Here is a 25,639-nt window from a genome sequence, read left to right as displayed (position 1 = left end):
ATAATAGGACTTTATTTGCGAGGCTCACCGTCTCACCGGCGAGAAGTGGTCGAAGTCACCGCAACAATATAAACGATCAACGCCCCTCCCCCCTCATCGAGGCGCCGTAAAATTCTCAAACTTTGCCCGGTCCGCGGCTATAAAATGGTTGCGGAGCACTGCTGTTAAGCACAAGTGAAAGCTTTTTGATTCGAAGAATTGCAAGCTCATATTATCACCACAGGTCTAGCGAAAGCTGAGAATAAAGCTGTGCAGCCCAATATTGCACCAACACAGAGTGGATCCACGCGCAGGATCTCGTTCTCCAAACGAAGCTGAGATGGTCACGTTCGAAGTATACGCGGCCATCAACAAAGGGTATTTCGATTCGTCGGAGGACGACGTGATGTATTATAATAGGAATTTATTTTGCGAGGCTCACCGTCTCACCGGCGAGAAGTGGTCGAAGTCACCGCAACAATATAAACAATTAACGCCCCTCCCCCCTCATCGAGGCGCCGTAAAATTCTCAAACTTTGCCCGGTCCGCGGCTATAAAATGGTTGGGGAGCACTGCTGTAAAGCACAAGTGAATGCTTTTTGATTCGAAGAATTGCAAGCTCATAATATCAGCACTGGTCTAGCGAAACCAGAGAATTAAGCTGTACAATCCAATATTGCACCAACACAAAGTGGAACCCGCGCACGATTTCGTTCTCCAACCGAAGCTGAGATGGTCGCGTTCGAAGAATACGCGGCCATCAACAAACGGTATTTCGATTCGTCGGAGGACGACGTGATGAAGTATAATAGGAATTTATTTTGCGAGGCTCACCGTCTCACCGGCGAGAAGTGGTCGAAGCCACCGCAACAATATAAACGATTAACGCCCCTCCCCCCTCATCGAGGCGCCGTAAAATTCTCAAACTTTGCCCGGTCCGCGGCTATAAAATGGTTGCGGAGCACTGCTGTTAAGCACAAGTGAAAGCATTTGAATTCGAACAATTGCAAGCTCGCATTTTCACCACAGGTGTAGCGAAACCTGAGAATTAAGCTGTACAATCCAATAGTGCACCAACACAGAGTGGAACCCGCGCAGGATCTCGTTCTCCAACCGAAGCTGAGATGGTCGCGTTAGAAGAATACGCGGCCATCAACAAAGGGTATTTCGATTCGTCGGAGGACGACGTGATGAAGTAAAATTGGAATTTATTCTGCGCGGCTCACCGGCGAGAAGTGGTCGAAGCCACCGCAACAATATAAACAATTAACGCCCCCCCATTTCATCGAGGCGCCGTAAAATTATCAAATGTTGCCCGGTCCGCGGCTATAAAATGGTTGGGGAGCACTGCTGTCAAGCACAAGTGAAAGCTTTTTGATTCGAAGAATTGCAAGCTCATATTATCTCCACTGGTCTAGCGAAACCTGAGAATTAAGCTGTACAATCCAATATTGCACCAACACAGAGTGGAACCCGCGCAGGATCTCGTTCTCCAACCGAAGCTGAGATGGTCGCGTTAGAAGAATACGCGGCTATAAAGGGTATTTCGATTCGTCGGAGGACGACGTGATGAAGTATAATAGGAATTTATTTTGCGAGGCTCACCGTCTCACCGGCGAGAAGTGGTCGAAGCCACCGCAACAATATAAACAATTAACGCCCCTCCCCCCTCATCGAGGCGCCGTAAAATTATGGAACGTTGCCCGGTCCGCGGCTATAAAATGGTTAGGGAGCACTGCTGTAAAGCACAAGTGAAAGCTTTTTGATTCGAAGAATTGCAAGCTCATATTATCACCACAGGTCCAGCGAAAGCTGAGAATAAAGCTGTGCAGCCCAATATTGCACCAACACAGAGTGGATCCACGCGCAGGATCTCGTTCTCCAAACGAAGCTGAGATGGTCACGTTCGAAGTATACGCGGCCATCAACAAAGGGTATTTCGATTCGTCGGAGGACGACGTGATGTATTATAATAGGGCTTTATTTGCGAGGCTCACCGTCTCACCGGCGAGAAGTGGTCGAAGTCACCGCAACAATATAAACGATCAACGCCCCTCCCCCCTCATCGAGGCGCCGTAAAATTCTCAAACTTTGCCCGGTCCGCGGCTATAAAATGGTTGCGGAGCACTGCTGTTAAGCACAAGTGAAAGCTTTTGGATTCGAAGAATTGCAAGCTCGCATTTTTACCACAGGTCTAGCGAAACCTGAGAATTAAGCTGTACAATCCAATATTGCACCAACACAGAGTGGAACCCGCGCAGGATCTCGTTCTCCAACCGAAGCTGAGATGGTCGCGTTAGAAGAATACGCGGCCATCAACAAAGGGTATTTCGATTCGTCGGAGGACGACGTGATGAAGTAAAATTGGAATTTATTCTGCGCGGCTCACCGTCTCACCAGCGAGAAGTGGTCGAAGCCACCGCAACAATATAAACAATTAACACCCCCCATTTCATCGAGGCGCCGTAAAATTATCAAATGTTGCCCGGTCCGCGGCTATAAAATGGTTGGGGAGCACTGCTGTAAAGCTCAAGTGAAAGCTTTTTGATTCGAAGAATTGCAAGCTCATATTATCACCACTTGTCTAACGAAATGTGAGAATTAAGCTGTAAAACCCAATATTGCACCAACGCAGAGTGGATCCCCGCGCAGGATCTCGTTCTCCAACCGAAGCAGAGATGGACGCGTTCGAAGAATAAGCGATCATCCACAAAGGGTATTTCGATTCGTCGGTTGACAACGTGATAAAGAAAAGTTGGAATTTGTTCTGCGAGGCTCACCGTCTCACCGGCGAGAAGTGGTCGAAGCCACCGCAACAATATAAACAATTAACGCCCCCATCTCATCGAGGCGCCGTGAAATTATGAAACGTTGCCCGGTCCGCGGCTATAAAATGGTTGGGGAGCTCTGCTGTTAAGCACAAGTGAAATCTTTTTGATTCGAAGAATTGCAAGCTCATATTATCACCACTGGTCTAACGAAATGTGCGAATTAAGCTGAACAACCCAATATTGCACCACCACAGAGTGGAACCACGCGCAGGATCTCGTTCTGCAACCGTAGCAGAGATGGACCCGTTCGAAGAATACGCGGCCATCAACAAGCGGTATTTCGATTCGTCGGAGGACGACGTGATGAAGTAAAATTGGAATTTATTCTGCGCGGCTCACCGTCTCACCGCCGAGAAGTGGTCGAAGCCACCGCAACAATATAAACAATTAACGCCCCCCCATTTCATCGAGGCGCCGTAAAATTATCAAATGTTGCCCGGTCCGCGGCTATAAAATGGTTGGGGAGCTCTGCTGTAAAGCACAAGTGAAATCTTTTTGATTCGAAGAATTGCAAGCTCATATTATCACCACTGGTCTAACGAAATGTGCGAATTAAGCTGAACAACCCAATATTGCACCAACACAGAGTGGAACCACGCGCAGGATCTCGTTCTGCAACCGTAGCAGAGATGGACCCGTTCGAAGAATACGCGACCATCCACAAAGGGTATTTCGATTCGTCGGAGCACGACGTGATGAAGTCAAATTAGAATTTATTCTGCGAGGCTCACCGTCTCACCAGCGAGAAGTGGTCGAAGCCACCGCAACAATATAAACAATTAACGCCCCCCATTTCATCGAGGCGCCGTAAAATTATCAAACGTTGCCCGGTCCGCGGCTATAAAATGGTTGGGTAGCACTGCTGTAAAGCTCAAGTGAAAGCTTTTTGATTCGAAGAATTGCAAGCTCATATTATCACCACTTGTCTAACGAAATGTGAGAATTAAGCTGTATAACCCAATATTGCACCAACACAGAGTGGATCCCCGCGCAGGATCTCGTTCCCCAACCGAAGCAGAGATGGACGCGTTCGAAGAATAAGCGATCATCCACAAAGGGTATTTCGATTCGTCGGTTGACAACGTGATAAAGAAAAGTTGGAATTTGTTCTGCGAGGCTCACCGTCTCACAGGCGAGAAGTGGTCGAAGCCACCGCAACAATATAAACAATTAACGCCCCTCCCCCCTCATCGGGCGCGGTAAAATTATCAAACGTTGACCGGTTCGCGGCTATAAAATGTTTGGGGAGCACTGCTGTCAAGCACAAGTGAAAGCTTTTTGAATCGAAGAATTGCAAGCTCATATTATCTCCACTGGTCTAGCGAAACCTGAGAATTAAGCTGTACTATCCAATATTGCACCAACACAGAGTGGATCCACGCGCAGGATCTCGTTCTCCAACCGAAGCTGAGATGATCGCGTTCGAAGAATACGCGGCCATCAACAAAGGGTATTTCGATTCGTCGGAGGACGACGTGATGAATTATAATAGGAATTTATTCTGCGCGGCTCACCGTCTCACCGGCGAGAAGTGGTCGAAGCCACCGCAACAATATAAACAATTAACGCCCCCCATCTCATCGAGGCGCCGTATAATTATGGAACGTTGCCCGGTCCGCGGCTGTAAAATGGTTGGGGAGCACTGCTGTAATGCACAAGTGAAAGCTTTTTGATTCGAAGAATTGCAAGCTCATATTATCACCACAGGTCTAGCGAAAGCTGAGAATAAAGCTGTGCAGCCCAATATTGCACCAACACAGAGTGGATCCACGCGCAGGATCTCGTTCTCCAAACGAAGCTGAGATGATCGCGTTCGAAGAATACGCGGCCATCAACAAAGGGTATTTCGATTCGTCGGAGGACGACGTGATGAATTATAATAGGAATTTATTCTGCGCGGCTCACCGTCTCACCGGCGAGAAGTGGTCGAAGCCACCGCAACAATATAAACAATTAACGCCCCCCATCTCATCGAGGCGCCGTAAAATTATGGAACGTTGCCCGATCCGCGGCTGTAAAATGGTTGGGGAGCACTGCTGTAAAGCACAAGTGAAAGCTTTTTGATTCGAAGAATTGCAAGCTCATATTATCTCCACTGGTCTAGCGAAACCTGAGAATTAAGCTGTACTATCCAATATTGCACCAACACAGAGTGGAACCCGCGCACGATTTCGTTCTCCAACCGAAGCTGAGATGATCGCGTTCGAAGAATACGCGGCCATCAACAAAGGGTATTTCGATTCGTCGGAGGACGACGTGATGAATTATAATAGGAATTTATTCTGCGCGGCTCACCGTCTCACCGGCGAGAAGTGGTCGAAGCCACCGCAACAATATAAACAATTAACGCCCCCATCTCATCGAGGCGCCGTGAAATTATGAAACGTTGCCCGGTCCGCGGCTATAAAATGGTTGGGGAGCTCTGCTGTAAAGCACAAGTGAAATCTTTTTGATTCGAAGAATTGCAAGCTCATATTATCACCACTGGTCTAACGAAATGTGCGAATTAAGCTGAACAACCCAATATTGCACCAACACAGAGTGGAACCCGCGCACGATTTCCTTCTCCAACCGAAGCTGAGATGGTCGCGTTCGAAGAATACGCGGCCATCAACAAAGGGTATTTCGATTCGTCGGAGGACGACGTGATGAATTATAATAGGAATTTATTCTGCGCGGCTCACCGTCTCACCGGCGAGAAGTGGTCGAAGCCACCGTAACAATATAAACAATTAACGCCCCCCATCTCATCGAGGCGCCGTAAAATTATGGAACGTTGCCCGGTCCGCGGCTGTAAAATGGTTGGGGAGCACTGCTGTAAAGCACAAGTGAAAGCTTTTTGATTCGAAGAATTGCAAGCTCATATTATCACCACAGGTCTAGCGAAAGCTGAGAATAAAGCTGTGCAGCCCAATATTGCACCAACACAGAGTGGATCCACGCGCAGGATCTCGTTCTCCAAACGAAGCTGAGATGGTCACGTTCGAAGTATACGCGGCCATCAACAAAGGGTATTTCGATTCGTCGGAGGACGACGTGATGTATTATAATAGGAATTTATTTTGCGAGGCTCACCGTCTCACCGGCGAGAAGTGGTCGAAGTCACCGCAACAATATAAACAATTAACGCCCCTCCCCCCTCATCGAGGCGCCGTAAAATTCTCAAACTTTGCCCGGTCCGCGGCTATAAAATGGTTGCGGAGCACTGCTGTTAAGCACAAGTGAAAGCATTTGAATTCGAACAATTGCAAGCTCGCATTTTCACCACAGGTCTAGCGAAACCTGAGAATTAAGCTGTACAATACAATAGTGCACCAACACAGAGTGGAACCCGCGCAGGATCTCGTTCTCCAACCGAAGCTGAGATGGTCGCGTTAGAAGAATACGCGGCCATCAACAAAGGGTATTTCGATTCGTCGGAGGACGACGTGATGAAGTAAAATTGGAATTTATTCTGCGCGGCTCACCGTCTCACCGGCGAGAAGTGGTCGAAGCCACCGCAACAATATAAACGATTAACGCCCCTCCCCCCTCATCGAGGCGCCGTAAAATTCTCAAACTTTGCCCGGTCCGCGGCTATAAAATGGTTGCGGAGCACTGCTGTTAAGCACAAGTGAAAGCATTTGAATTCGAACGATTGCAAGCTCGCATTTTCACCACAGGTCTAGCGAAACCTGAGAATTAAGCTGTACAATCCAATAGTGCACCAACACAGAGTGGAACCCGCGCAGGATCTCGTTCTCCAACCGAAGCTGAGATGGTCGCGTTAGAAGAATACGCGGCCATCAACAAAGGGTATTTCGATTCGTCGGAGGACGACGTGATGAAGTAAAATTGGAATTTATTCTGCGCGGCTCACCGTCTCACCGGCGAGAAGTGGTCGAAGCCACCGCAACAATATAAACAATTAACGCCCCCCCATTTCATCGATGCGCCGTAAAATTATCAAATGTTGCCCGCTCCGCGGCTATAAAATGGTTGGGGAGCACTGCTGTAAAGCTCAAGTGAAAGCTTTTTGATTCGAAGAATTGCAAGCTCATATTATCACCACTTGTCTAACGAAATGTGAGAATTAAGCTGTATAACCCAATATTGCACCAACACAGAGTGGATCCCCGCGCAGGATCTCGTTCTCCAACCGAAGCAGAGATGGACGCGTTCGAAGAATAAGCGATCATCCACAAACGGTATTTCGATTCGTCGGTTGACAACGTGATAAAGAAAAGTTGGAATTTGTTCTGCGAGGCTCACCGTCTCACCGGCGAGAAGTGGTCGAAGCCACCGCAACAATATAAAGAATTAACGCCCCTCCCCCCTCATCGGGCGCGGTAAAATTATCAAACGTTGACCGGTTCGCGGCAATAAAATGGTTGGGGAGCACTGCTGTCAAGCACAAGTGAAAGGTTTTTGATTCGAAGAATTGCAAGCTCATATTATCTCCACTGGTCTAGCGAAACCTGTGAATTAAGCTGTACAATCCAATATTGCACCAACACAGAGTGGAACCCGCGCAGGATCTCGTTCTCCAACCGAAGCTGAGATGGTCGCGTTAGAAGAATACGCGGCTATAAAGGGTATTTCGATTCGTCGGAGGACGACGTGATGAAGTAAAGTTGGAATTTGTTCTGCGAGGCTCACCGTCTCACCGGCGAGAAGTGGTCGAAGCCACCGCAACAATATAAACAATTAACGCCCCTCCCCCCTCATCGGGCGCGGTAAAATTATCAAACGTTGCCCGGTCCGCGGCTATAAAATGGTTGGGGAGCACTGCTGTAAAGCACAAGTGAATGCTTTTTGATTCGAAGAATTGCAAGCTCATAATATCAGCACTGGTCTAGCGAAACCAGAGAATTAAGCTGTACAATCCAATATTGCACCAACACAAAGTGGAACCCGCGCACGATTTCGTTCTCCAACCGAAGCTGAGATGGTCGCGTTCGAAGAATACGCGGCCATCAACAAACGGTATTTCGATTCGTCGGAGGACGACGTGATGAAGTATAATAGGAATTTATTTTGCGAGGCTCACCGTCTCACCGGCGAGAAGTGGTCGAAGCCACCGCAACAATATAAACGATTAACGCCCCTCCCCCCTCATCGAGGCGCCGTAAAATTCTCAAACTTTGCCCGGTCCGCGGCTATAAAATGGTTGCGGAGCACTGCTGTTAAGCACAAGTGAAAGCATTTGAATTCGAACAATTGCAAGCTCGCATTTTCACCACAGGTGTAGCGAAACCTGAGAATTAAGCTGTACAATCCAATAGTGCACCAACACAGAGTGGAACCCGCGCAGGATCTCGTTCTCCAACCGAAGCTGAGATGGTCGCGTTAGAAGAATACGCGGCCATCAACAAAGGGTATTTCGATTCGTCGGAGGACGACGTGATGAAGTAAAATTGGAATTTATTCTGCGCGGCTCACCGGCGAGAAGTGGTCGAAGCCACCGCAACAATATAAACAATTAACGCCCCCCCATTTCATCGAGGCGCCGTAAAATTATCAAATGTTGCCCGGTCCGCGGCTATAAAATGGTTGGGGAGCACTGCTGTCAAGCACAAGTGAAAGCTTTTTGATTCGAAGAATTGCAAGCTCATATTATCTCCACTGGTCTAGCGAAACCTGAGAATTAAGCTGTACAATCCAATATTGCACCAACACAGAGTGGAACCCGCGCAGGATCTCGTTCTCCAACCGAAGCTGAGATGGTCGCGTTAGAAGAATACGCGGCTATAAAGGGTATTTCGATTCGTCGGAGGACGACGTGATGAAGTATAATAGGAATTTATTTTGCGAGGCTCACCGTCTCACCGGCGAGAAGTGGTCGAAGCCACCGCAACAATATAAACAATTAACGCCCCTCCCCCCTCATCGAGGCGCCGTAAAATTATGGAACGTTGCCCGGTCCGCGGCTATAAAATGGTTGGGGAGCACTGCTGTAAAGCACAAGTGAAAGCTTTTTGATTCGAAGAATTGCAAGCTCATATTATCACCACAGGTCCAGCGAAAGCTGAGAATAAAGCTGTGCAGCCCAATATTGCACCAACACAGAGTGGATCCACGCGCAGGATCTCGTTCTCCAAACGAAGCTGAGATGGTCACGTTCGAAGTATACGCGGCCATCAACAAAGGGTATTTCGATTCGTCGGAGGACGACGTGATGTATTATAATAGGACTTTATTTGCGAGGCTCACCGTCTCACCGGCGAGAAGTGGTCGAAGTCACCGCAACAATATAAACGATCAACGCCCCTCCCCCCTCATCGAGGCGCCGTAAAATTCTCAAACTTTGCCCGGTCCGCGGCTATAAAATGGTTGCGGAGCACTGCTGTTAAGCACAAGTGAAAGCTTTTGGATTCGAAGAATTGCAAGCTCGCATTTTTACCACAGGTCTAGCGAAACCTGAGAATTAAGCTGTACAATCCAATATTGCACCAACACAGAGTGGAACCCGCGCAGGATCTCGTTCTCCAACCGAAGCTGAGATGGTCGCGTTAGAAGAATACGCGGCCATCAACAAAGGGTATTTCGATTCGTCGGAGGACGACGTGATGAAGTAAAATTGGAATTTATTCTGCGCGGCTCACCGTCTCACCAGCGAGAAGTGGTCGAAGCCACCGCAACAATATAAACAATTAACACCCCCCATTTCATCGAGGCGCCGTAAAATTATCAAATGTTGCCCGGTCCGCGGCTATAAAATGGTTGGGGAGCACTGCTGTAAAGCTCAAGTGAAAGCTTTTTGATTCGAAGAATTGCAAGCTCATATTATCACCACTTGTCTAACGAAATGTGAGAATTAAGCTGTAAAACCCAATATTGCACCAACGCAGAGTGGATCCCCGCGCAGGATCTCGTTCTCCAACCGAAGCAGAGATGGACGCGTTCGAAGAATAAGCGATCATCCACAAAGGGTATTTCGATTCGTCGGTTGACAACGTGATAAAGAAAAGTTGGAATTTGTTCTGCGAGGCTCACCGTCTCACCGGCGAGAAGTGGTCGAAGCCACCGCAACAATATAAACAATTAACGCCCCCATCTCATCGAGGCGCCGTGAAATTATGAAACGTTGCCCGGTCCGCGGCTATAAAATGGTTGGGGAGCTCTGCTGTTAAGCACAAGTGAAATCTTTTTGATTCGAAGAATTGCAAGCTCATATTATCACCACTGGTCTAACGAAATGTGCGAATTAAGCTGAACAACCCAATATTGCACCACCACAGAGTGGAACCACGCGCAGGATCTCGTTCTGCAACCGTAGCAGAGATGGACCCGTTCGAAGAATACGCGGCCATCAACAAGCGGTATTTCGATTCGTCGGAGGACGACGTGATGAAGTAAAATTGGAATTTATTCTGCGCGGCTCACCGTCTCACCGCCGAGAAGTGGTCGAAGCCACCGCAACAATATAAACAATTAACGCCCCCCCATTTCATCGAGGCGCCGTAAAATTATCAAATGTTGCCCGGTCCGCGGCTATAAAATGGTTGGGGAGCTCTGCTGTAAAGCACAAGTGAAATCTTTTTGATTCGAAGAATTGCAAGCTCATATTATCACCACTGGTCTAACGAAATGTGCGAATTAAGCTGAACAACCCAATATTGCACCAACACAGAGTGGAACCACGCGCAGGATCTCGTTCTGCAACCGTAGCAGAGATGGACCCGTTCGAAGAATACGCGACCATCCACAAAGGGTATTTCGATTCGTCGGAGCACGACGTGATGAAGTCAAATTAGAATTTATTCTGCGAGGCTCACCGTCTCACCAGCGAGAAGTGGTCGAAGCCACCGCAACAATATAAACAATTAACGCCCCCCATTTCATCGAGGCGCCGTAAAATTATCAAACGTTGCCCGGTCCGCGGCTATAAAATGGTTGGGTAGCACTGCTGTAAAGCTCAAGTGAAAGCTTTTTGATTCGAAGAATTGCAAGCTCATATTATCACCACTTGTCTAACGAAATGTGAGAATTAAGCTGTATAACCCAATATTGCACCAACACAGAGTGGATCCCCGCGCAGGATCTCGTTCTCCAACCGAAGCAGAGATGGACGCGTTCGAAGAATAAGCGATCATCCACAAAGGGTATTTCGATTCGTCGGTTGACAACGTGATAAAGAAAAGTTGGAATTTGTTCTGCGAGGCTCACCGTCTCACAGGCGAGAAGTGGTCGAAGCCACCGCAACAATATAAACAATTAACGCCCCTCCCCCCTCATCGGGCGCGGTAAAATTATCAAACGTTGACCGGTTCGCGGCTATAAAATGTTTGGGGAGCACTGCTGTCAAGCACAAGTGAAAGCTTTTTGAATCGAAGAATTGCAAGCTCATATTATCTCCACTGGTCTAGCGAAACCTGAGAATTAAGCTGTACTATCCAATATTGCACCAACACAGAGTGGAACCCGCGCACGATTTCGTTCTCCAACCGAAGCTGAGATGGTCGCGTTCGAAGAATACGCGGCCATCAACAAAGGGTATTTCGATTCGTCGGAGGACGACGTGATGAATTATAATAGGAATTTATTCTGCGCGGCTCACCGTCTCACCGGCGAGAAGTGGTCGAAGCCACCGCAACAATATAAACAATTAACGCCCCCATCTCATCGAGGCGCCGTGAAATTATGAAACGTTGCCCGGTCCGCGGCTATAAAATGGTTGGGGTGCTCTGCTGTAAAGCACAAGTGAAATCTTTTTGATTCGAAGAATTGCAAGCTCATATTATCACCACTGGTCTAAAGAAATGTGCGAATTAAGCTGTGCAGCCCAATATTGCACCAACACAGAGTGGATCCACGCGCAGGATCTCGTTCTCCAACCGAAGCTGAGATGATCGCGTTCGAAGAATACGCGGCCTTCAACAAAGGGTATTTCGATTCGTCGGAGGACGACGTGATGAATTATAATAGGAATTTATTCTGCGCGGCTCACCGTCTCACCGGCGAGAAGTGGTCGAAGCCACCGCAACAATATAAACAATTAACGCCCCCCATCTCATCGAGGCGCCGTATAATTATGGAACGTTGCCCGGTCCGCGGCTGTAAAATGGTTGGGGAGCACTGCTGTAATGCACAAGTGAAAGCTTTTTGATTCGAAGAATTGCAAGCTCATATTATCACCACAGGTCTAGCGAAAGCTGAGAATAAAGCTGTGCAGCCCAATATTGCACCAACACAGAGTGGATCCACGCGCAGGATCTCGTTCTCCAAACGAAGCTGAGATGATCGCGTTCGAAGAATACGCGGCCATCAACAAAGGGTATTTCGATTCGTCGGAGGACGACGTGATGAATTATAATAGGAATTTATTCTGCGCGGCTCACCGTCTCACCGGCGAGAAGTGGTCGAAGCCACCGCAACAATATAAACAATTAACGCCACCCATCTCATCGAGGCGCCGTAAAATTATGGAACGTTGCCCGGTCCGCGGCTGTAAAATGGTTGGGGAGCACTGCTGTAATGCACAAGTGAAAGCTTTTTGATTCGAAGAATTGCAAGCTCATATTATCACCACAGGTCTAGCGAAAGCTGAGAATAAAGCTGTGCAGCCCAATATTGCACCAACACAGAGTGGATCCACGCGCAGGATCTCGTTCTCCAAACGAAGCTGAGATGATCGCGTTCGAAGAATACGCGGCCATCAACAAAGGGTATTTCGATTCGTCGGAGGACGACGTGATGAATTATAATAGGAATTTATTCTGCGCGGCTCACCGTCTCACCGGCGAGAAGTGGTCGAAGCCTCCGCAACAATATAAACAATTAACGCCCCCCATCTCATCGAGGCGCCGTAAAATTATGGAACGTTGCCCGGTCCGCGGCTGTAAAATGGTTGGGGAGCACTGCTGTAATGCACAAGTGAAAGCTTTTTGATTCGAAGAATTGCAAGCTCATATTATCACCACAGGTCTAGCGAAAGCTGAGAATAAAGCTGTGCAGCCCAATATTGCACCAACACAGAGTGGATCCACGCGCAGGATCTCGTTCTCCAAACGAAGCTGAGATGGTCACGTTCGAAGTATACGCGGCCATCAACAAAGGGTATTTCGATTCGTCGGAGGACGACGTGATGTATTATAATAGGAATTTATTTTGCGAGTCTCACCGTCTCACCGGCGAGAAGTGGTCGAAGTCACCGCAACAATATAAACAATTAACGCCCCTCCCCCCTCATCGAGGCGCCGTAAAATTCTCAAACTTTGCCCGGTCCGCGGCTACAAAATGGTTGCGGAGCACTGCTGTTAAGCACAAGTGAAAGCATTAGAATTCGAACAATTGCAAGCTCGCATTTTCACCACAGGTCTAGCGAAACCTGAGAATTAAGCTGTACAATCCAATAGTGCACCAACACAGAGTGGAACCCGCGCAGGATCTCGTTCTCCAACCGAAGCTGAGATGGTCGCGTTAGAAGAATACGCGGCCATCAACAAAGGATATTTCGATTCGTCGGAGGACGACGTGATGAAGTAAAATTGGAATTTATTCTGCGCGGCTCACCGTCTCACCGGCGAGAAGTGGTCGAAGCCACCGCAACAATATAAACAATTAACGCCCCCCCATTTCATCGAGGCGCCGTAAAATTATCAAACGTTGCGCGGTCCGCGGCTATAAAATGGTTGGGTAGCACTGCTGTAAAGCTCAAGTGAAAGCTTTTTGATTCGAAGAATTGCAAGCTCATATTATCACCACTTGTCTAACGAAATGTGAGAATTAAGCTGTATAACCCAATATTGCACCAACACAGAGTTTATCCCCGCGCAGGATCTCGTTCTCCAACCGAAGCAGAGATGGACGCGTTCGAAGAATAAGCGATCATCCACAAAGGGTATTTCGATTCGTCGGTTGACAACGTGATAAAGAAAAGTTGGAATTTGTTCTGCGAGGCTCACCGTCTCACCGGCGAGAAGTGGTCGAAGCCACCGCAACAATATAAACAATTAACGCCCCTCCCCCCTCATCGAGGCGCCGTAAAATTCTCAAACTTTGCCCGGTCCGCGGCTATAAAATGGTTGGGGAGCACTGCTGTAAAGCACAAGTGTAAGCTTTTTGATTCGAAGAATTGCAAGCTCATAATATCACCACTGGTCTAGCGAAACCTGAGAATTAAGCTGTACAATCCAATATTGCACCAACACAGAGTGGAACCCGCGCAGGTTTTCGTTCTCCCACCGAAGCTGAGATGGTCGCGTTCGAAGAATACGCGGCCATCAACAAGCGGTATTTCGATTCGTCGGAGGACGACGTGATGAAGTGAAATTGGAATTTATTCTGCGCGGCTCACCGTCTCACCGGCGAGAAGTGGTCGAAGCCACCGCAACAATATAAACAATTAACGCCCCCCCATTTCATCGAGGCGCCGTAAAATTATCAAATGTTGCCCGGTCCGCGGCTATAAAATGGTTGGGGAGCTCTGCTGTCAAGCACAAGTGAAATCTTTTTGATTCGAAGAATTGCAAGCTCTTATTATCACCACTGGTCTAACGAAATGTGCGAATTAAGCTGAACAACCCAATATTGCACCAACACAGAGTGGAACCACGCGCAGGATCTCGTTCTGCAACCGTAGCAGAGATGGACCCGTTCGAAGAATACGCGACCATCCACAAAGGGTATTTCGATTCGTCGGAGGACGACGTGATGAATTATAATAGGAATTTATTCTGCGCGGCTCACCGTCTCACCGGCGAGAAGTGGTCGAAGCCACCGCAACAATATAAACAATTAACGCCCCCCATCTCATCGAGGCGCCGTAAAATTATGGAACGTTGCCCGGTCCGCGGCTGTAAAATGGTTGGGGAGCACTGCTGTAAAGCACAAGTGAAAGCTTTTTGATTCGAAGAATTGCAAGCTCATATTATCTCCACTGGTCTAGCGAAACCTGAGAATTAAGCTGTACTATCCAATATTGCACCAACACAGAGTGGAACCCGCGCACGATTTCGTTCTCCAACCGAAGCTGAGATGATCGCGTTCGAAGAATACGCGGCCATCAACAAAGGGTATTTCGATTCGTCGGAGGACGACGTGATGAATTATAATAGGAATTTATTCTGCGCGGCTCACCGTCTCACCGGCGAGAAGTGGTCGAAGCCACCGCAACAATATAAACAATTAACGCCCCCATCTCATCGAGGCGCCGTGAAATTATGAAACGTTGCCCGGTCGGCGGCTATAAAATGGTTGGGGAGCTCTGCTGTAAAGCACAAGTGAAAGCTTTTTGATTCGAAGAATTGCAAGCTCATATTATCACCACAGGTCTAGCGAAAGCTGAGAATAAAGCTGTGCAGCCCAATATTGCACCAACACAGAGTGGATCCACGCGCAGGATCTCGTTCTCCAACCGAAGCTGAGATGATCGCGTTCGAAGAATACGCGGCCATCAACAAAGGGTATTTCGATTCGTCGGAGGACGACGTGATGAATTATAATAGGAATTTATTCTGCGCGGCTCACCGTCTCACCGGCGAGAAGTGGTCGAAGCCACCGCAACAATATAAACAATTAACGCCCCCCATCTCATCGAGGCGCCGTAAAATTATGGAACGTTGCCCGGTCCGCGGCTGTAAAATGGTTGGGGAGCACTGCTGTAAAGCACAAGTGAAAGCTTTTTGATTCGAAGAATTGCAAGCTCATATTATCACCACAGGTCTAGCGAAAGCTGAGAATAAAGCTGTGCAGCCCAATATTGCACCAACACAGAGTGGATCCACGCGCAGGATCTCGTTCTCCAAACGAAGCTGAGATGGTCACGTTCGAAGTATACGCGGCCATCAACAAAGGGTATTTCGATTCGTCGGAGGACGACGTGATGTATTATAATAGGAATTTATTTTGCGAGGCTCACCGTCTCACCGGCGAGAAGTGGTCGAAGTCACCGCAACAATATAAACAATTAACGCCCCTCCCCCCTCATCGAGGCGCCGTAAAATTCTCAAACTTTGCCCGGTCCGCGGCTATAAAATGGTTGCGGAGCACTGCTGTTAAGCACAAGTGAAAGCATTTGAATTCGAACAATTGCAAGCTCGCATTTTCACCACAGGTCTAGCGAAACCTGAGAATTAAGCTGTACAATCCAATAGTGCACCAACACAGAGTGGAACCCGCGCAGGGTCTCGTTCTCCAACCGAAGCTGAGATGGTCGCGTTAGAAGAATACGCGGCCATCAACAAAGGGTATTTCGATTCGTCGGAGGACGACGTGATGAAGTATAATAGAAATTTATTTTGCGAGGCTCACCGTCTCACCGGCGAGAAGTGGTCGAAGCCACCGCAACAATATAAATAATTAACGCCCCTCCCCCCTCATCGAGGCGCCGTAAAATTATGGAACGTTGCCCGGTCCGCGGCTATAAAATGGTTGGGGAGCACTGCTGTAAAGCACAAGTGAAAGCTTTTTGATTCGAAGAATTGCAAGCTCATATTATCACCACAGGTCTAGCGAAAGCTGAGAATAAAGCTGTATAACCCAATATTGCACTAACACAGAGTGGATCCCCGCGCAGGATCTCGTTCTCCAAACGAAGCTGAGATGGTCACGTTCGAAGTATACGCGGCCATCAACAAAGGGTATTTCGATTCGTCGGAGGACGACGTGATGTATTATAATAGGAATTTATTTTGCGAGGCTCACCGTCTCACCGGCGAGAAGTGGTCGAAGTCACCGCAACAATATCCCCCCTCATCGAGGCGCCGTAAAATTCTCAAACTTTGCCCGGTCCGCGGCTATAAAATGGTTGGGGAGCACTGCTGTTAAGCACAAGTGAAAGCTTTTGGATTCGAAGAATTGCAAGCTCGCATTTTTACCACAGGTCTAGCGAAACCTGAGAATTAAGCTGTACAATCCAATATTGCACCAACACAGAGTGGAACCCGCGCAGGATCTCGTTCTCCAACCTAAGCTGAGATGGTCGCGTTAGAAGAATACGCGGCCATCAACAAAGGGTATTTCGATTCGTCGGAGGACGACGTGATGAAGTAAAATTGGAATTTATTCTGCGCGGCTCACCGTCTCACCAGCGAGAAGTGGTCGAAGCCACCGCAACAATATAAACAATTAACGCCCCCCATTTCATCGAGGCGCCGTAAAATTATCAAACGTTGCCCGGTCCGCGGCTATAAAATGGTTGGGGAGCACTGCTGTAAAGCACAAGTGAAAGCTTTTTGATTCGAAGAATTGCAAGCTCATATTATCACCACAGGTCTAGCGAAAGCTGAGAATAAACCTGTGCAGCCCAATATTGCACCAACGCAGAGTGGATCCACGCGCAGGATCTCGTTCTCCAAACGAAGCTGAGATGGTCACGTTTGAAGAATACGCGGCCATCAACAAAGGGTATTTCGATTCGTCGGAGGACGACGTGATGTATTATAATAGGAATTTATTTTGCGAGGCTCACCGTCTCACCGGCGAGAAGTGGTCGAAGCCACCGCAACAATATAAACGATTAACGCCCCTCCCCCCTCAACGAGGCGCCGTAAAATTCTCAAACATTGCCCGGTCCGCGGCTATAAAATGGTTGCGGAGCACTGCTGTTAAGCACAAGTGAAAGGATTTGAATTCGAACAATTGCAAGCTCGCATTTTCACCACAGGTCTAGCGAAACCTGAGAATTAAGCTGTACAATCCAATATTGCATCAACACAGAGTGGAACCCGCGCAGGATCTCGTTCTCCAACCGAAGCTGAGATGGTCGCGTTAGAAGAATACGCGGCCATCATCAAAGGGGATTTCGATTCGTCGGAGGACGACGTGATGAAGTAAAATTGGAATTTATTCTGCGCGGTTCACCGTCTCACCGGCGAGAAGTGGTCGAAGCCACCGCAACAATATAAACAATTAACGCCCCCCCATTTCATCGAGGCGCCGTAAAATTATCAAACGTTGCCCGGTCCGCGGCTATAAAATGGTTGGGGAGCACTGCTGTAAAGCTCAAGTGAAAGCTTTTTGATTCGAAGAATTGCAAGCTCATATTATCACCACTTGTCTAACGAAATGTGAGAATTAAGCTGTATAACCCAATATTGCACCAACACAGAGTGGATCCCCGCGCAGGATCTCGTTCTCCAACCGAAGCAGAGATGGACGCGTTCGAAGAATAAGCGATCATCCACAAAGGGTATTTCGATTCGTCGGTTGACAACGTGATAAAGAAAAGTTGGAATTTGTTCTGCGAGGCTCACCGTCTCACCGGCGAGAAGTGGTCGAAGCCACCGCAACAATATAAACAATTAACGCCCCCCATTTCATCGAGGCGCCGTAAAATTATCAAATGTTGCCCGGTCCGCGGCTATAAAATGGTTGGGGAGCACTGCTGTAAAGCTCAAGTGAAAGCTTTTTGAATTCGAACAATTGCAAGCTCGCATTTTCACCACAGGTCTAGCGAAACCTGAGAATTAAGCTGTACAATCCAATATTGCACCAACACAGAGTGGAACCCGCGCAGGATCTCGTTCTCCAACCGAAGCTGAGATGGTCGCGTTAGAAGAATACGCGGCCATCAACAAAGGGGATTTCGATTCGTCGGAGGACGACGTGATGAAGTAAAATTGGAATTTATTCTGCGCGGCTCACCGGCGAGAAGTGGTCGAAGCCACCGCAACAATATAAACAATTAACGCAGCCCCCATTTCATCGAGGCGCCGTAAAATTATCAAACGTTGCCCGGTCCGCGGCTATAAAATGGTTGGGGAGCACTGCTGTAAAGCTCAAGTGAAAGCTTTTTGATTCGAAGAATTGCAAGCTCATATTATCACCACTTGTCTAACGAAATGTGAGAATTAAGCTGTATAACCCAATATTGCACCAACACAGAGTGGATCCCCGCGCAGGATCTCGTTCTCCAACCGAAGCAGAGATGGACGCGTTCGAAGAATAACCGATCATCCACAAAGGGTATTTCGATTCGTCGGAGGACGACGTGATGAAGTATAATTGGAATTTATTTTGCGAGGCTCACCGTCTCACCGGCGAGAAGTGGTCGAAGCCACCGCAACAATATAAACAATTAACGCCCCTCCCCCCTCATCGAGGCGCCGTAAAATTCTCAAACTTTGCCCGGTCCGCGGCTATAAAATGGTTGGGGAGCACTGCTGTAAAGCACAAGTGAAAGCTTTTTGATTCGAAGAATTGCAAGCTCATAATATCACCACTGGTCTAGCGAAACCTGAGAATTAAGCTGTACAATCCAATATTGCACCAACACTGAGTGGAACCCGCGCAGGATTTCGTTCTCTAACCGAAGCTGAGATGGTCGCGTTCGAAGAATACGCGGCCATCAACAAGCGGTATTTCGATTCGTCGGAGGACGACGTGATGAAGTAAAATTGGAATTTATTCTGCGCGGCTCACCGTCTCACCGGCGAGAAGTGGTCGAAGCCACCGCAACAATATAAACGATTAACGCCCCTCCCCCCTCATCGAGGCGCCGTAAAATTCTCAAACTTTGCCCGGTCCGTGGCTATAAAATGGTTGGGGAGCACTGCTGTTAAGCACAAGTGAAAGCATTTGGATTCGAAGAATTGCAAGCTCGCATTTTTACCACAGGTCTAGCGAAACCTGAGAATTAAGCTGTACAATCCAATATTGCACCAACACAGAGTGGAACCCGCGCAGGATCTCGTTCTCCAACCGAAGCTGAGATGGTCGCGTTAGAAGAATACGCTGCTATAAAGGGTATTTCGATTCGTCGGAGGACGACGTGATGAAGTAAAATTGGAATTTATTCTGCGCGGCTCACCGTCTCACCAGCGAGAAGTGGTCGAAGCCACCGCAACAATATGAACAATTAACGCCCCCCATTTCATCGAGGCGCCGTAAAATTATCAAACGTTGCCCGGTCCGCGGCTATAAAATGGTTGGGGAGCACTGCTGTAAAGCACAAGTGAAAGCTTTTTGATTCGAAGAATTGCAAGCTCATAATATCAGCACTGGTCTAGCGAAACCAGAGAATTAAGCTGTACAATCCAATATTGCACCAACACAAAGTGGAACCCGCACACGATTTCGTTCTCCAACCGAAGCTGAGATGGTCGCGTTCGAAGAATACGCGGCCATCAACAAACGGTATTTCGATTCGTCGGAGGACGACGTGATGAAGTATAATAGGAATTTATTTTGCGAGGCTCACCGTCTCACCGGCGAGAAGTGGTCGAAGCCACCGTAACAATATAAACAATTAACGCCCCCCATTTCATCGAGGCGCCGTAAAATTATCAAACGTTGCCCGGTCCGCGGCTATAAAATGGTTGGGGAGCACTGCTGTAAAGCACAAGTGAAAGCTTTTTGATTCGAAGAATTGCAAGCTCATAATATCAGCACTGGTCTAGCGAAACCAGAGAATTAAGCTGTACAATTCAATATTGCACCAACACAGAGTGGAACCCCCGCACGATTTCGTTCTCCAACCGAAGCTGAGATGGTTGCGTTCGAAGAATACGCGGCCATCAACAAACGGTATTTCGATTCGTCGGAGGACGACGTGATGAAGTATAATAGGAATTTATTTTGCGAGGCTCACCGTCTCACCGGCGAGAAGTGGTCGAAGCCACCGCAACAATATAAGCAATTAACGCCCCTCCCCCCTCATCGAGGCGCCGTAAAATTCTCAAACTTTGCCCGGTCCGCGGCTATAAAATGGTTGGGGAGCACTGCTGTAAAGCTCAAGTGAAAGCTTTTTGATTCGAAGAATTGCAAGCTCATATTATCACCACTTGTCTAACGAAATGTGAGAATTAAGCTGTATAACCCAATATTGCACTAACACAGAGTGGATCCCCGCGCAGGATCTCGTTCTCCAACCGAAGCAGAGATGGACGCGTTCGAAGAATAAGCGATCATCCACAAAGGGTATTTCGATTCGTCGGAGGACGACGTGATGAAGTAAAATTGGAATTTATTCTGCGCGGCTCACCGTCTCACCAGCGAGAAGTGGTCGAAGCCACCGCAACAATATAAACAATTAACGCCCCCCATTTCATCGAGGCGCCGTAAAATTATCAAACGTTGCCCGGTCCGCGGCTATAAAATGGTTGGGGAGCACTGCTGTAAAGCACAAGTGAAAGCTTTTTGATTCGAAGAATTGCAAGCTCATAATATCAGCACTGGTCTAGCGAAACCAGAGAATTAAGCTGTACAATCCAATATTGCACCAACACATAGTGGAACCCGCGCACGATTTCGTTCTCCAACCGAAGCTGAGATGGTTGCGTTCGAAGAATACGCGGCCATCAACAAACGGTATTTCTATTCATCGGAGGACGACGTGATGAAGTATAATAGGAATTTATTTTGCGAGGCTCACCGTCTCACCGGCGAGAAGTGGTCGAAGCCACCGCAACAATATAAACAATTAACGGCCCTCCCCCCTCATCGAGGCGCCGTAAAATTGTGGAACGTTGCCCGGTCCGCGGCTATAAAATGGTTGGGGAGCACTGCTGTAAAGCACAAGTGAAAGCTTTTTGATTCGAAGAATTGCAAGCTCATATTATCACCACAGGTCTAGCGAAAGCTGAGAATAAACCTGTGCAGCCCAATATTGCACCAACGCAGAGTGGATCCACGCGCAGGATCTCGTTCTCCAAACGAAGCTGAGATGGTCACGTTTGAAGAATACGCGGCCATCAACAAAGGGTATTTCGATTCGTCGGAGGACGACGTGATGTATTATAATAGGAATTTATTTTGCGAGGCTCACCGTCTCACCGGCGAGAAGTGGTCGAAGCCACCGCAACAATATAAACGATTAACGCCCCTCCCCCCTCATCGAGGCGCCGTAAAATTCTCAAACTTTGCCCGGTCCGCGGCTATAAAATGGTTGCGGAGCACTGCTGTTAAGCACAAGTGAAAGGATTTGAATTCGAACAATTGCAAGCTCGCATTTTCACCACAGGTCTAGCGAAACCTGAGAATTAAGCTGTACAATCCAATATTGCACCAACACAGAGTGGAACCCGCGCAGGATCTCGTTCTCCAACCGAAGCTGAGATGGTCGCGTTAGAAGAATACGCGGCCATCAACAAAGGGGATTTCGATTCGTCGGAGGACGACGTGATGAAGTAAAATTGGAATTTATTCTGCGCGGCTCACCGGCGAGAAGTGGTCGAAGCCACCGCAACAATATAAACAATTAACGCAGCCCCCATTTCATCGAGGCGCCGTAAAATTATCAAACGTTGCCCGGTCCGCGGCTATAAAATGGTTGGGGAGCACTGCTGTAAAGCTCAAGTGAAAGCTTTTTGATTCGAAGAATTGCAAGCTCATAATATCAGCACTGGTCTAGCGAAACCTGAGAATTAAGCTGTACATTCCAATATTGCACCAACACTGAGTGGAACCCGCGCAGGATCTCGTTCTCCAACCGAAGCTGAGATGGTCGCGTTAGAAGAATACGCGGCCATCATCAAAGGGGATTTCGATTCGTCGGAGGACGACGTGATGAAGTAAAATTGGAATTTATTCTGCGCGGCTCACCGTCTCACCGGCGAGAAGTGGTCGAAGCCACCGCAACAATATAAACAATTAACGCCCCCCCATTTCATCGAGGCGCCGTAAAATTATCAAACGTTGCCCGGTCCGCGGCTATAAAATGGTTGGGGAGCACTGCTGTAAAGCTCAAGTGAAAGCTTTTTGATTCGAAGAATTGCAAGCTCATATTATCACCACTTGTCTAACGAAATGTGAGAATTAAGCTGTACAATCCAATATTGCACCAACACTGAGTGGAACCCGCGCAGGATCTCGTTCTCCAACCGAAGCTGAGATGGTCGCGTTAGAAGAATACGCGGCCATCAACAAAGGGTATTTCGATTCGTCGGAGGACGACGTGATGAAGTATAATAGAAATTTATTTTGCGAGGCTCACCGTCTCACCGGCGAGAAGTGGTCGAAGCCACCGCAACAATATAAATAATTAACGCCCCTCCCCCCTCATCGAGGCGCCGTAAAATTATGGAACGTTGCCCGGTCCGCGGCTATAAAATGGTTGGGGAGCACTGCTGTAAAGCACAAGTGAAAGCTTTTTGATTCGAAGAATTGCAAGCTCATATTATCACCACAGGTCTAGCGAAAGCTGAGAATAAAGCTGTGCAGCCCAATATTGCACCAACACAGAGTGGATCCACGCGCAGGATCTCGTTCTCCAAACGAAGCTGAGATGGTCACGTTCGAAGTATACGCGGCCATCAACAAAGGGTATTTCGATTCGTCGGAGGACGACGTGATGTATTATAATAGGAATTTATTTTGCGAGGCTCACCGTCTCACCGGCGAGAAGTGGTCGAAGTCACCGCAACAATATAAACAATTAACGCCCCTCCCCCCTCATCGAGGCGCCGTAAAATTCTCAAACTTTGCCCGGTCCGCGGCTATAAAATGGTTGGGGAGCACTGCTGTTAAGCACAAGTGAAAGCTTTTGGATTCGAAGAATTGCAAGCTCGCATTTTTACCACAGGTCTAGCGAAACCTGAGAATTAAGCTGTACAATCCAATATTGCACCAACACAGAGTGGAACCCGCGCAGGATCTCGTTCTCCAACCTAAGCTGAGATGGTCGCGTTAGAAGAATACGCGGCCATCAACAAAGGGTATTTCGATTCGTCGGAGGACGACGTGATGAAGTAAAATTGGAATTTATTCTGCGCGGCTCACCGTCTCACCAGCGAGAAGTGGTCGAAGCCACCGCAACAATATAAACAATTAACGCCCCCCATTTCATCGAGGCGCCGTAAAATTATCAAACGTTGCCCGGTCCGCGGCTATAAAATGGTTGGGGAGCACTGCTGTAAAGCACAAGTGAAAGCTTTTTGATTCGAAGAATTGCAAGCTCATATTATCACCACAGGTCTAGCGAAAGCTGAGAATAAACCTGTGCAGCCCAATATTGCACCAACGCAGAGTGGATCCACGCGCAGGATCTCGTTCTCCAAACGAAGCTGAGATGGTCACGTTTGAAGAATACGCGGCCATCAACAAAGGGTATTTCGATTCGTCGGAGGACGACGTGATGTATTATAATAGGAATTTATTTTGCGAGGCTCACCGTCTCACCGGCGAGAAGTGGTCGAAGCCACCGCAACAATATAAACGATTAACGCCCCTCCCCCCTCAACGAGGCGCCGTAAAATTCTCAAACATTGCCCGGTCCGCGGCTATAAAATGGTTGCGGAGCACTGCTGTTAAGCACAAGTGAAAGGATTTGAATTCGAACAATTGCAAGCTCGCATTTTCACCACAGGTCTAGCGAAACCTGAGAATTAAGCTGTACAATCCAATATTGCATCAACACAGAGTGGAACCCGCGCAGGATCTCGTTCTCCAACCGAAGCTGAGATGGTCGCGTTAGAAGAATACGCGGCCATCATCAAAGGGGATTTCGATTCGTCGGAGGACGACGTGATGAAGTAAAATTGGAATTTATTCTGCGCGGCTCACCGTCTCACCGGCGAGAAGTGGTCGAAGCCACCGCAACAATATAAACAATTAACGCCCCCCCATTTCATCGAGGCGCCGTAAAATTATCAAACGTTGCCCGGTCCGCGGCTATAAAATGGTTGGGGAGCACTGCTGTAAAGCTCAAGTGAAAGCTTTTTGATTCGAAGAATTGCAAGCTCATATTATCACCACTTGTCTAACGAAATGTGAGAATTAAGCTGTATAACCCAATATTGCACCAACACAGAGTGGATCCCCGCGCAGGATCTCGTTCTCCAACCGAAGCAGAGATGGACGCGTTCGAAGAATAAGCGATCATCCACAAAGGGTATTTCGATTCGTCGGTTGACAACGTGATAAAGAAAAGTTGGAATTTGTTCTGCGAGGCTCACCGTCTCACCGGCGAGAAGTGGTCGAAGCCACCGCAACAATATAAACAATTAACGCCCCCCATTTCATCGAGGCGCCGTAAAATTATCAAATGTTGCCCGGTCCGCGGCTATAAAATGGTTGGGGAGCACTGCTGTAAAGCTCAAGTGAAAGCTTTTTGATTCGAAGAATTGCAAGCTCATATTATCACCACTTGTCTAACGAAATGTGAGAATTAAGCTGTATAACTCAATATTGCACCAACACAGAGTGGATCCCCGCGCAGGATCTCGTTCTCCAACCGAAGCAGAGATGGACGCGTTCGAAGAATAAGCGATCATCCACAAAGGGTATTTCGATTCGTCGGAGCACGACGTGATGAAGTCAAATTAGAATTTATTCTGCGAGGCTCACCGTCTCACCGGCGAGAAGTGGTCGAAGCCACCGCAACAATATAAACAATTAACGCCCCCCATTTCATCGAGGCGCCGTAAAATTATCAAACGTTGCCCGGTCCGCTGCTATAAAATGGTTGGGGAGCACTGCTGTAAAGCTCAAGTGAAAGCTTTTTGATTCGAAGAATTGCAAGCTCATATTATCACCACTTGTCTAACGAAATGTGAGAATTAAGCTGTATAACCCAATATTGCACTAACACAGAGTGGATCCCCGCGCAGGATCTCGTTCTCCAACCGAAGCAGAGATGGACGCGTTCGAAGAATAAGCGATCATCCACAAAGGGTATTTCGATTCGTCGGAGGACGACGTGATGAAGTAAAATTGGAATTTATTCTGCGCGGCTCACCGTCTCACCAGCGAGAAGTGGTCGAAGCCAACGCAACAATATAAACAATTAACGCCCCCCATTTCATCGAGGCGCCGTAAAATTATCAAACGTTGCCCGGTCCGCGGCTATAAAATGGTTGGGGAGCACTGCTGTAAAGCACAAGTGAAAGCTTTTTGATTCGAAGAATTGCAAGCTCATAATATCAGCACTGGTCTAGCGAAACCAGAGAATTAAGCTGTACAATCCAATA

At 48.0% G+C, this 25,639-nt stretch overlaps 2 protein-coding genes across 2 annotated transcripts in view; both read left to right on the top strand.

The window, feature by feature from the left end:
• Positions 1–24,701, top strand: part of LOC143220002 (uncharacterized) — a 46,183-nt gene extending 21,482 nt beyond the window's left edge. Inside the window, exon 2 of the mRNA XM_076445766.1 lies at positions 224–24,701. The gene's annotated coding sequence lies outside the window, so the exon portion shown is untranslated. The remainder of the gene's footprint in view (positions 1–223) is intronic.
• The window catches only part of LOC143220012 (uncharacterized), a gene marked incomplete at its 3' end in the record, with an annotated part of 383,990 nt that overhangs the window by 132,254 nt on the left and 226,097 nt on the right, over positions 1–25,639 (top strand). The window lies entirely within an intron of this gene.

The sequence above is a fragment of the Lasioglossum baleicum genome, unplaced genomic scaffold (genome assembly GCF_051020765.1).
Source record: "Lasioglossum baleicum unplaced genomic scaffold, iyLasBale1 scaffold0130, whole genome shotgun sequence".
Classification (NCBI taxonomy): Eukaryota; Metazoa; Arthropoda; class Insecta; order Hymenoptera; family Halictidae; genus Lasioglossum; species Lasioglossum baleicum.
This window is presented reverse-complemented; position numbering and strand designations above follow the sequence as displayed.